General features: G+C 43.1%; 1 protein-coding gene across 1 annotated transcript in view; it reads left to right on the top strand.

Annotated features, from left to right (window-relative positions):
• The window catches only part of ACOXL (acyl-CoA oxidase like), a 288084-nt gene that overhangs the window by 98523 nt on the left and 176924 nt on the right, over nt 1–12637 (top strand).

Raw genomic sequence — 12637 nt, 5'->3', positions numbered from 1 at the left:
AAGAAGAAGAAGAAATAACCACCAAAACAAAAAATAAAAAACCAGGAAAGAAGTGGAAGACAGAGTAATGAAAATTGCTAAATCTGAACAACATAGAGAAGACAGGCTGGAAATAAAAAACTCTGAGCCTCAAGAAACTGTGTCACTGTAACAAAAGCTCTAACATTTGTGTCTTTGAAGGCCTATAATTAAGAGAAAGAGCAATGTTGGAAAAATGTTCAAAGAAATAATGGCTGGAAACTCCCCAAATTTGGCAAAAGATGCCATTACTAGATTCAGAAACTGAGGAAATCCTAAATAGGATAAATGCAAAGAAATTCATACCAACAGAGATCATAGTGAAACATCTGAAAATTAAGACAAAAAATCTTGGTAACAGTAGAGAGAGAGAGAGAGAATCAATTTGGATCACAGCAGATTTCTTATTAAAGTCCTTGGAGACCAAAAAGAAGCAGCATGACATTTTTCAAGAACTGAGAGAACTATCAAGTCAGAATTCTATACCTAGCAAAAGTGTTATTTGAGTGAAAAGGAGGGCGACACCTGTGGCTCAGTGGGAAGGGTGCCAGCCCCATATACTGAGGGTTGCGGGTTCAAGCCTGGCTGCAGCCAAACTGCATGAAAAAAAAAATAGCTGGTCGTTGTGGTGGGCGCCTGTGCTCCCGGCTGCTCGGAAGGCTGAGGCAGGAGAATCGCCTAAGCCCAGGAGTTGGAGGTTGCTGTGAGCTGTGTGATGCCATGGCACTTTACTGAGGGCGATAAAGTGAGACTCTGTCTCTACCAAAAAAAAAGGAAAATTTTTTTGTAAAAAAAAAAAAAAAAAGAGTGAAAAGGAAAGCAAAACACTTTCAGATGATGAAAAACTAAAATTTATCACCCTCAGACTTATCCTGAAAGAATAGCTAACGAAATTCTCTAAAACAAAGCAGTCAAAGAAACTCAGAACAGCAGGAAGGATGGAAAAACACAATTCAGCAAAGATACAGATAAATACAATAGACTTTCCATTCCTTCTTGAGTTTTTAAAATTAGGTTTAACAGTAAGCAAAAGTTGTTATACAGCCTGTTGTGGTTCTAAATGAATTGAAGAAAATATTTAATACAGTTTTCCATGGGGAAGGGTAGAGGGACTAAGAGGGACAAATTTTCTATACTTCATTTGAACTGGTAAAATTCTGACACAAGTAAGATGAGATGAGTTATGTATAGACTAATGTAATACCTACAGCAGTCACTAAAAATACTATACAAACCCTATAGACACATCAAAATGGAATTTTAAAAAATGTTCAAGTAACCTAAAGGAAGGCAAGAAAAATAAATCAGAGAAATGAAAAAACAGAGCAATTTTAAAAAGTCAGACTTAAGCCCTAACATCAATAATTGACTATAAATAGCCAAATAATTCAGTTAAAAAACAAAGCTTGACAAAGTGGATTTAAAAACATGACTGTCTAAAAACTCTATGCTGTCTATAGAAAACTCACTTCAAATATAGCCCCCGTAAGAAGGTTGAATGTAGGCTCGGCGCCCGTAGTACAGTGGTTATGGTACCAGCTCCATATACCGAAACTGGCGGGTTCAAACCCGGCCTAGGTCAGCTAAAAAACAACAACAATGACAACTGCAACAAAAAATAGCTGGGCGTTGTGTCAGGTGCCTGTAATCCCAGTTACTTGGGAGGCTGAGGCAAGAGACTCGTTTAATAAGCCCAGGAGTTTGAGGTTGCTGTGAGCTGTGACGCCACAGCATGGCACTCTACCGAGGGTGACATAGTGAGACTCTGCCTCAAAAAATAAAAATAAAAAAAAAGAAGGTTGAATGTATGTATTATAAAATACAGCAGAATGTAAAATACGTGAAGTAAAAACTAATAGAACTGAAAGGAGAAATAGACTAACCCACAATTATAGTAGGAAACTTCAATATTCATCTCAACAATTGGAAGAAACTGGACAGAAAACCAGTTTAGATAGAGAAAAACTCAACACCGTCAACCCATAGAATCTACCTGACATTTTTAGAACACTCCACACAACAAAAGCTGAGTGTGCATTCTTTTTAAGTGTTCCTCTAACATTACCAATATAGATCATATCCTATGCTATAAAAAAACTACAACAAATTTTTAAATATTAAAGTTATACAGAATGAGTTCTCTGACCACAGTATATTCAAACTAGACATATGTGACAAAGATCACAGGAAAAATTACGAACACTTGCAAACTAGACAGTACATTTTTATTAGTAAATAATCCATAGTAAAAAGAGGAACTCTTCAGCAAAATTTAAAAAAAATACACTAAACTGGATAGAATTGAAAATACAATATATGAAAACTCAAGGGACACAGCTGAAAAGAGGAACTTGACAGACATAGTTAAAGATTAGAAACGAGGAAAAGTCACAAGCCAACATTTACGCTCTCAAGAACTCTCTTAGTCTATTTTGTGCTGCTATAACAGAATACCATAGACTGGGTGACTTATAAAGAACAGAAATTTATATCTCAAAGTTCTGGAGGCTGGAAAGACCCAGATCAAGGCTCTGGCATCTTGTTAAGGCCGTCCTCTGTGTCCTCCAGAGGGAAGGAATGCTACATCCTCACCTGGTAGGAGATAGAAGGGCAAGCAAGTGCCCTCTAAGAAGCCTTTCACAACAGCATTAATCTGTCATGAGAACAGAGTCTAACACCTCCTGTTAGTCACCCCTTCCCACGACTGTTGCCTTGGGGATTGCATTTCTAACACATGAATTTTGAGGGTATATATTCAAACCATAGCAAGAACCTAGAAACAGAGGAACAAAATAAGCTAAAAGGAATGAAATAACAGGGATAAGAGCAGAAGTCAACGAAACTGAAACAGAGCAATAGAAAATATCAATGATCAAAGAGCTGGTTCTTCGAAAAAGCTAATAAAATTGGCGACCTTCTAGTAAGGCTGTTGAAGAAAAAAAAAAACAAAACCAAAACACAAATTACTAATGTTGGGAAGGACATGGGATATTACTACAGACGCTGAGAATATCAAAATGGTAATAATGGAATCTAGGAACAACTCTGTAAACATAAATCTGAACACTTAGATGAAATGGACCAGTTCTTCAAAAATCACAAAATACCACAACTCACACATTGTGTTAGATAATTTGACTAACCCTCTAATTACTAAGGAGATTGACCCCATAATCTTAAGACTCTTAAGAAAATCTCTGGGCCAGATGTTTTCACTGAAAAATTCTATCAAACATTTAAAAAGAATTAGCCATGGTGCTAATACAGCCCTTTTAGAAACAGAAGTGGAAGGAACAATTTCTAGTTCATTTTTTGAAGGTAGCAATATACTCATCCCCAAACCAAATAAAGACAATATAATAAAAGAAAATGTAGAACAATATCCCTTATGAATATAGACATGAAAATCCTTAAAAAATATTAGGAAATCCAATTTAGCAATATATAAAAAGAGTTATAAATCATGATCAAGTGACATTTATGCCAGGAATGCAATGCTGGTTTAATACTCAAAAATCAACCAGTGTAAGCTACCATATTAACATACTAAAGAAGAAGATTTCATATCAACTGATACAGAAAAAGCATTGAAAAACTCAACATTCATTAATGATAAAAATGTCCATTCAAGTAAGATTAAGGAGGTATATCCTCAACTTGATAAAGGGCATCTACAAAAAATGGACTTAATGGTGAAAGACTGAATGTTTTCCCCTGTGGTTATGAATAAGGTACAGGTATATGCTCTTATTATTTCTCGTCAATATAGTGCTGGAAGTTGTAGCCAGTGCAATAAGGCAAGAAAAGGAAATAAAAATATAGATTGGAAAAGGACTCATAAGACTGTTTTCTGTATTCAGGTGAATATATGGAGAAATTATGGAGAAAATCCTAAGATATCATTTAAGCAAAAATGCTTAAAACTGAGAAGTGAGTTGAGCAAGGTTACAGGATGTAAAAATGAACATACAAAAATCAATGTATTTTTACAAACTAGCAATGAACATAAGGGTACCATAATTAAAAATACCCTGTATAATACCACTTACAACTGCTTGTAAAAATTGAAATGCAAATTTAACAAAACATGTGTAAGACATATATACTGAAAGGTATACAATACTTATGAAATAAATCGAAGAGGACCTAAATAAATAGAGAGATGTACTATGATTCTGGGTTGAAAGACTCTGCTGTTCTTTTAAGGACCTTTACCTTTGAGGCTGTGGATTGAGAGGGGAAGTGGAGGTTGCAGCCAGCCCTTAAGCCTCTTGGACAGTTCCCATTACCAAGAGCAGTCTAAAGTTAACCTGACACTTTAAGTCATGGATGTACCTCTGAAGGGCACTCTGTTACTTGACATTTGTCTAATGATGCTCAAATGCACTGGTGGGAACCTGGAGAATGCTGAGGCCCGGCATTTGTCTCCCTTCCTTTCGTTGGTCACATGTAGTGTTCAGGCTTTGTGTTTCTAGCAGGTTCTGGCTAGCTGTTACAGTAGGCTGGACATACATAGACTGTGCACCTGCCAGGGAATGGAGAGGAAAGAGTAAGGAAAGCCTGGCTCCTAAAAGCATTGGCCCTCTTGCTTCCTCATTCAACTGGCTGAGATGTTGGGGTTTCTGCAAGATCTCTCCAGTGGTGCTGATGATGGAAGATGTTTCTCCATACAGTTTTTTGAAATATGAAAATAATTCAGTGGTGAAATTATTAGCCCACCCCAGGCGATCTTAGCTATAATTTATGACTGCATGTCTCCCATTATAATTTTGTTTTGCATTCATTAGTATACAATTAAAAAAAAACTCAAGAAATCACAGTTCTGACGACTACCATTAACCACTGTGTCAGTCACAGATATTGCTGAGGCTGTAATTCTTAGAAGGGAGTTAATTTCCCTTGTGTGGGAACCACCTGAATAACATTCAGATTCCGCTCTAGGGCTGGCAGACTGAATCTGAAAAGAACCTGCTGCTTCTATGGTAACAGGATGTCTGAGAGGCTCTGTCCATACCACCTTTTTTGGCTTTGTTTTGCTCACCTTGTCTCTACCTGGGAGTTGGGAAGAAGAAAATCGACTGATGTTTGGGGGGTACATAAAAGAGGCAGATGCTGTTAGGAAGCTTTGCCACACACACTTCTTTCTAACGTTAGTACACTTAGCTTGTTCTCATCTCTCTTGACAATTTCATTATCTTTAAGCTTGGGTGGAAGAGGCGTTCCTCTTCGCTCTGAAATTGTTTTTACAATAGTTTTAGTGATGCTAAGCCAGCTAATACTTTGTTTAGGTCAAGGAAAGAAAGACTGCTTTTTTGAGGAAAATTTAAAACGGCTTTCCTACCTCAAGGATGAGTAGAGTGGTGGTTAACATTAGGGACTCAGGAGTAATGGCAATAACTGTGATGGTGACACCTGCCATTGCCCTGAACACTTGCTATCTGTCAGGCATGGTGTCACACCTCACTTAGTCCTAAGGTCATTATCAGCCCTTATATATTGCTGAGGAATCCAGGGCTCAGACAGTTTGTATAACTTGCCCAGGATACATGTAACACACTGGCAGGTGTTAGGATCTGTGTGTAACCCAGGTGTGTCTGATCCATACCCTGAGTTTTTAACCATTCTATCTTCTGCCTCCCCTCCTGTGATGCATGTGGGGACATTATGGTAACCTGGTCCCAGGGTGGTCTCCCACAGTTCAGCATAAGGCAGCAGAGAGGACAAGAACAAATTCAGTAGAGAGGCAGCCAGGTGTTTATTTTAAATATGTGTGAACCATAGCATGATGGGTTAGACCCACTCTTATTTGTGTAATTGAGCCCTCAAAGAATAAGCTGGAATTAGGCAATCTCAGATCCAGGCAAACCCTACTGTTCCTTGCCAGTCAGAGCTGTAACATTGGCTAGAAATGAATCACTCAGCGGAAATTTGCAGATGGGGCTGTAGGTTACTCTGTGTGGTGTTATCTTTTACCTAATGGGCTTCTAGAGGCTCCACCAGGGTCCTTCATCAGCTTGTGGGAGGAAGTGGCCTGATCCTACTAACATGTGTGTTTGTAGCCTGCTCCATTCAGCAGTGCCCTTGCTGTCCTAATGGATGGGTAGATGGTCTTTGCAGTCTTGGTAGTACAATGTTAGTCCCTGCTGGACCCTGGCCATGACTTTAGACCCATGGGCTTGTTGTTGGTAGGGGTGGAACCTTTATGTTTCTAGGTTTTTGATCTGGCATGAACTTTGAGAAAGGAAAATAAGGAATGGCAAGGGCTTTTTCTCTGAAGAGTTATATTCTCTGACCCAGCAAACACGGCCTCTAGTGTCTGTATTTGGAGGTTTGGGGGTGGGAGGCTGCCCCTGCTCTCTATGTAGATTTTTTGACATTGACACCAAAGCAACAGACTATCATTTCATTCCTTATCTGAAATATTCCCATGTTTAAAATTGTTATTGTCATAAAACTCATCACAACCATTGTGGGTCATCTATTCTGTCCTTATGTGGCTAGGGTGATAGGCTGCTGAGGAAGGAAAAAAGGGATTTGGAAGATGCAAAAGTTACATGTTGGGGCAGAGCCTGTGGCTCAAAGGAGTAGGGCCCACCAGCCCCATATGCCGGAGGTGGTAGGTTCAAACCCAGCCCCAGCCAAAAATCTCAAAAAAAAAAAAAAAAAAGTTATGTGTCGGCATTTCTACAGGATGAAGAGTACTTTGAGAACTCTATTTGATCATAGTAAGCCTTCTATTAAAGAAGTATTTATGTAAATGTCACACATAGGCGCATGCGCACGTGCACACACACACACACACACACACACACTGCATTTTCATCTCCTCTACAGATGGACTGAAAGTTGCCCACTGTGAGAACTGACAGCTAAAACTGGGTAGACATGAAATGTGGAGGCTGTTGTTTCAATGGAAGATTGTTCAGAGCACAAAGGGCAAAGTATTAAATGTTCAGCTTAAAAACAAAAAAACCCAGCAAGAGTTGTGTGCAGCCTTATCCTTCCCATGATCCAGGCTAGACCTCAGGATGGGGTCAACCGGGGTTGGGTTCAGTGAGGCTTGGGGATAAGCATCAGGCTGTCTGACTTCCACATATTACTTGATAATAGGAAGCCAGATTTTTGCATCCTTGGGCCAAATCTTCCAGGTTCAGCCAGTGGTATTAAAATGTCTTGCTTTGTAAAATATTTACCCTCTGAATATTTATGTCCAGGAGTGCCTCAGAGGAGGGGGAAGAAACAGGGACAGATAGGCTATGGGTTCTCTGAGAGGTTGGAGAGTCCCCACAGGGCCCACTGGAAACAGAGTACCATGGCTCCCTCGAACCCAGCCTGTGGCCTGATTATTAATGAAGGAAAGCAGCCACAGAGGAATGCGGCCCGGCTCCAAGAAGGAACTGCATTTTTGTGTGCAGAGTTCAGCACCTTGGCAGTGAAGGAGAAGGGTTTATTCCCTTCCCTCTGTCTGCAGGGGCCCACAAACCAGCTTGCAGCCCAGGAAGTCTGAGATTCAAGGGCAGAGGCTCAGCCCGGAGCCCCGCTCCTTCTGATTTGACTGCCATCCACAGCAGACTGATGCCATGATGCTGCAGAGCGAGAACATGTGAAGTAATTATCTTTTTAGTAGGTCACTTGCCTCCTTTGGGAGAAGAGACTAGAGGGAGAGCAGGGAAGGCGAGCGCAGCCCCCCGAGGCTGTGCCTGCAGTAGCTGCCTTGGTGATTAATAGCCGTGTCACATCCCACGAAAGTTGCTTTAAGCAGCCACGTTCAAAATTGAGTGGGCATGAAATAAAACAACCCCAAATAAATGTTTCCTCTATTCCTTAGGAGCTGCTATAATCCAGAAATAGCTTTTCAAATATCTAATTTTAAAAGGCATCGTTCACGGCACTCTCCGAACCCTGGCTTATTTTCGAGTGGCTATTGTTGTGTGCACACATACTGCTTTTTGTTAAAGACCATGAAAAAATTTGAGCTAAATGACTTTGGGTGGGTTTTTTTTTTCTTTTTTGGGTACTAAAACAAAAATTATGCTTACAAAGAAAAATAGAGACTTCATATGTGTTTCTAAAGAAGAATAGGAACTCAGTGTAGGAAAAGGACAGGAAGCATCTTGTGTCCCTATAGATCAGCGGTTCTCAACCTTCCTAATGCCGTGACCCTTTAATACAGATCCTGTGGGTTGTGACCCACAGGTTGAGAACCGCTGCTGTAGATTGTAAACTGGAACAATGAGAATGCCTGGCAGAGGTGGTTGCTGGTCAGCTGCAGGGTTACTGCCCTGTGAGCTGTGTTCAGGGAGGCATGCCAGGACGCTGGCAGACAGAGGCAGAAGCCACGCCTGGACTGCCGAGGCCCTTGGTATAGTCAACAGGACCTGGGAGCACAAACAAGAGGGTGATTGTGGGATGGCAGGGCAGGATCCTGTACAGGCCAAGCCCTCTTAGAGCCTGATCTTGAGGCCTTTTTCTCTACCGCCTCTGCTGCAGCTGGGCCACCAGCTTGGGGCTCGTGGTAGCAGTCACAGGGCTGACCTGTGGCTGTGTCTCCAGGTAGAAAAGCATCATTAGCCTTTAGTGTCAGGTTTCCCCTGGGAGAAGCTGGAGAGCACATCTGATGGGTGACAAGCCAGGGTAAACTCCCTGTTCAACGCTTTAGGGACCATCAGAGTCTTGGGCCAGAGAGAGGAGGGGAGGAGTTGGCTGGTGCCTGCCTTCTGCCTTTCCCACCTGGTTTCTTCTGGTCTCTGGGAGACAAAGGCAGTGGTGAGGTGGGCTGTTGGGCATAAGGGGAGATTGTCACCTTCCTCTTTCATTCTTGTTCTGACTCCCCCACTCCTACCCAGAACTCTGGTAGCTAAGAGTTGGTGACTGAGTGGAGGGGTTGGCGTGGAGCTGCTGAGAGTTGGCAGGACATTCATCTGCTGTCCTTTCCTGGGTGCTGACCCCAAGCATGGCCAGGGCACCTGGAGCAGGCTTTCTCTTAGCCAGCTGTGAGTCCAACCACAGGAACTGTTTGAAAATGCAGCTTTTATTATTATCAAGGTATCATGGGACCAAGAGATCAGGAGGCCATTGAAAAGATAGTTTATTGTTCACAGCTTCCAAGAAGAGGGGCACGTCTTGCCAGGCAGAGCCATGCAGGGCCACCAGGGAAGCTCCAGCATAGTCAGAGGCAGAAGTGGGTAGAAAATGTGGGCGTGAGCCTTTGTTGTGGTTTCTACAGGGAGGAACGGGCAAAGCAGGTCATGGTTTTAGGATTGGCTAGGGCTGTCCTGAGTTGTCTGGCGCCTGCCCTGGGAAGGTTAGGGCAGGGGATAGTGGCCCTCAGTAGAAGAGCTAGATGAAGGACTTCTCTCAGCATAGGTATGAACTTGGATTGATTTGGTTGTGTCTGAGAAATGCATTCAGAGGGGATTATTGGCTGTCTTCAGGGCTTAACTCTCCTTGGGAACTGCAGTCCTTCTGGGGTTAGCAAGGCCCCCAGGTATGGAAATGTCAGAAGCACATGACTGTTGAATGTGCCAGCCTGAAAGGGACAGGTGCAGGGCCACGTGGGACGGAGAATATGAAATCTTTGGGCATTCTGAGGAGAAGCAGCCAGCTGCTTGCTTTGGGTGGCTTGGTTCTGTTTGGTATCTTCAGGGGTGTGCCAAGCAGGAGGGGAGGGTCAGAGAAGTCTCAGTGAGGGGAGAGGGCTTTGGGCTGAGCTACCAAAAAATGAGCCCAGTTAGACACTGTCCAGTTAGGCAGTGATGGGTGACGTCAGCTGCAGGCAGAGTCCTCCTTAGACAGAGGCCCAGGATGGGAAGAGTATCTGAAGAGGCTTAGCGGGAGAAATGCCTGGAACACTCAAGTGAGGCTGAAGTGAGCTGTTGGCTGCCAAGCTGGCAGCTTGAGCTGGCCGGAGTGGTTTTGCACTGTAGGAGTTCTCCCAGTAAATTCATAGACTCATGTAGAATGCCTGTGCTTGGCTGTTTATCATAGTCACAGAGCATAATTAACAGGCTTGGATGCTGATATAAATTTATTCTGGATGAAAAAAAAAATGCATCATAGCAGGGCTTGAAATCTCAGTGCCTTCCAGGCCAGGAGGTAATGCTGGTGAGTGGAGAAGGCTCTGGGGACCTCAGCGGACAGTGATGCCTTGACAAAAGGAGTTGGTGCCTCTGGGCTCTGGCAGATCCCTTCAGGGGACCAAGGTCTAGAGTTGCCAGATCTTCCTAGGGTTGGAAATTCAGGTTTTTGTGAAATCACCTGATTTTTATGAAATTGCCTGGTAACTTGGCAGTGGGTCAGGAAGAGGTAACTCCTTCCTGTCTGCAGGATGAAAGGCACCATGAGACTTGGCACGTGGACCCTTGGTGGACTCTTTCTACTCTGCTTATGTCACGCCAATTGAGCTGTAAATGTCAAAGAGGAAATGGGCCTACAATACAGTGTGCCTATATTGGGAAACTGAGGCACAACAGATCAGGCATCCAAAGACCTTCCCTCAAAGTCTCAGGCAGGCCACCCTCTGTGCTGTGTCTGCATTTTCTCATTTGCAAAACTCATCCACTCTTGCGTTAATCCAGCAAATGTCGAGCGTCTGCCGCCAAGACTGAGACTTCACTCCCACAAACAGAAAAACTTGGTGGGAGGCTGTTCAAAACTGTATTTCTGTTGTAGTTATTTTTCAGCAAAACAAAAACTGAAAGGTTCTGTGCTCGGTCTCTTCCTTTGCTGTCACTGTGTGGGTGAAGAGCACATGAGGAAATGCTGGGGGCTGGGGGGGGCGGGAGCACAGGGCTGCGCTCAGGGGTTGTGCTGCACATGCTGCCTTGCCTGGGTCTTCTCCATGTCCTTGGCTGTGAGATCAGAGGCTGAGACTTGGCCTTCCTGACCCGGGAAGCGCTCAGTGCCTAGTGCGGTGCAGATACTGAGCAGACACACAGATGTGCCCTAGGGGAGTGAATTGCATGTAGCCGTGTGTCGTTTTGGTAGATGACATTTTAGCCACAGTGACCTCAGGTACAGCTACATTATAATCACAGTATTTAACAGTGGAAGTGAAGAGAGCTGGGCAAATGGAATCTATAAAATGACTACACTAATCAGGCCAGGCTGCTATACCAAAATACCATAGACTGGCTAGTGTCAACAACAGAAACTTCTTTCTCACAGTTCTGGAGATTGCAAATCCACATCTAGGTGCTGGCAAACCCAGTGTCTTCCTGACTTGCAGGTGGCCACCTTCTTGCTATGTCCTCACATGGCCTTTTCTCACTGCGTGCCTGTGGAGAGAGCGGGATTACTCTTCCTCTTCATGTAAGGTCGCCAATCCTATCAGATTAGGACCCCACCCTTGTGACCTCATTTAACCTTAATTACCTTTTAAAACCTCTGTCTCCAAATAATCACATTGAGGATTAGGGTTTCAACATATACATTTTAGGGGGACCTAAATTTCATATCAATTATCTAATGTTATGATGACATGGTTATTGGGTCCATGAGATTTTTTTGGTCAGTTTCTTCATGCCTTTTAGCAAAAGCTGAGAGGTCTCCTTACAGACTGTCAGACCTCTCACAGAATGCTGTGGTTGGGTGTACACTGGGATGGAGGTGAGGGCATGGTGAAGGGCAGGGTGAGGTAGTGTCCCCAACAATCCATAGGGGTGTTATACTGTGCCTGGGGAAACATCTCACATTTCGTGCTCTTAGAAAACAACCCTGTGCTCAAAGTGCTTGCAAGTGTAGTCCCTGCTTGTTGTGCTTGTTGTGTATATCCTCAGACCCACGAGACAAGGACAGGTTGTGAATCCTAGTTGCCTTATGCAATAAAAAGATTATGGTGCTTTTTTATTCATTACAAATAAAAACAATATTAAAGTCTATATACTTATGTTTTAGAAAGTCTTTATCAAATGTGCATACCTTTTAAAAAACAATTATTCATTCTCCCCTCTTGCTTTGAGAGGTTGATGATATCCTCACCCTGCTATGGCCTAAAGCATAGTTTGCTCTGTCCTTTCAGTAATATAGCACTGTGTGTGCATGTATGTGCGATTATGTGTACCTGTGTGTGTGCACGCGCGTGCGAGACATTCTTTCACAAATCAATGTTAAGCTCAGAGCTATCCCAAAATAGGATACTGCCAAGAGCAAGATTGTAGAGCATCATCGGGCTGTATGCGGCAGTGAGTGACCTCTACAAGAGGCTGGATTCTGCCTCTGGAATCCCTCTGATGGGATTCTGCAAGATTTGTCCATGGGCATTGCCTGTGGGGACAGTACCACAGCACTTCATAAATTACTCCAAGGAAAGTCGTGGTTCACCTGCCATAGCTGCCTCCAAGTGCAATCAATGCACCTGCTGTCTACGTGGCACAGGGATTTAAGGCAGGAGGCAGAGAGCACCTTTTCCCTGTAGACTTGCAAAGGGGGTTAGGTAGGCTGAAAGTAATGACCTGCCTGTGAATCTGACAGGAGCACCAGGGTTAATGTCGCCCTCCTTGTTGAGAATGTCCTTTTGAAATATGTTCTAGGGTATCGCTCCCGTCCTATTAATTATGTCACAAACTTAGCAAAGCTGAATAATTAATGATCGTAGGGCACTTGGAACTATAAAATGTCA

This window comes from Otolemur garnettii, unplaced genomic scaffold, assembly GCF_000181295.1.
Source record: "Otolemur garnettii isolate 467f Iridium unplaced genomic scaffold, OtoGar3 scaffold00148, whole genome shotgun sequence".
Taxonomy (NCBI): Eukaryota; Metazoa; Chordata; class Mammalia; order Primates; family Galagidae; genus Otolemur; species Otolemur garnettii.
This window is presented reverse-complemented; position numbering and strand designations above follow the sequence as displayed.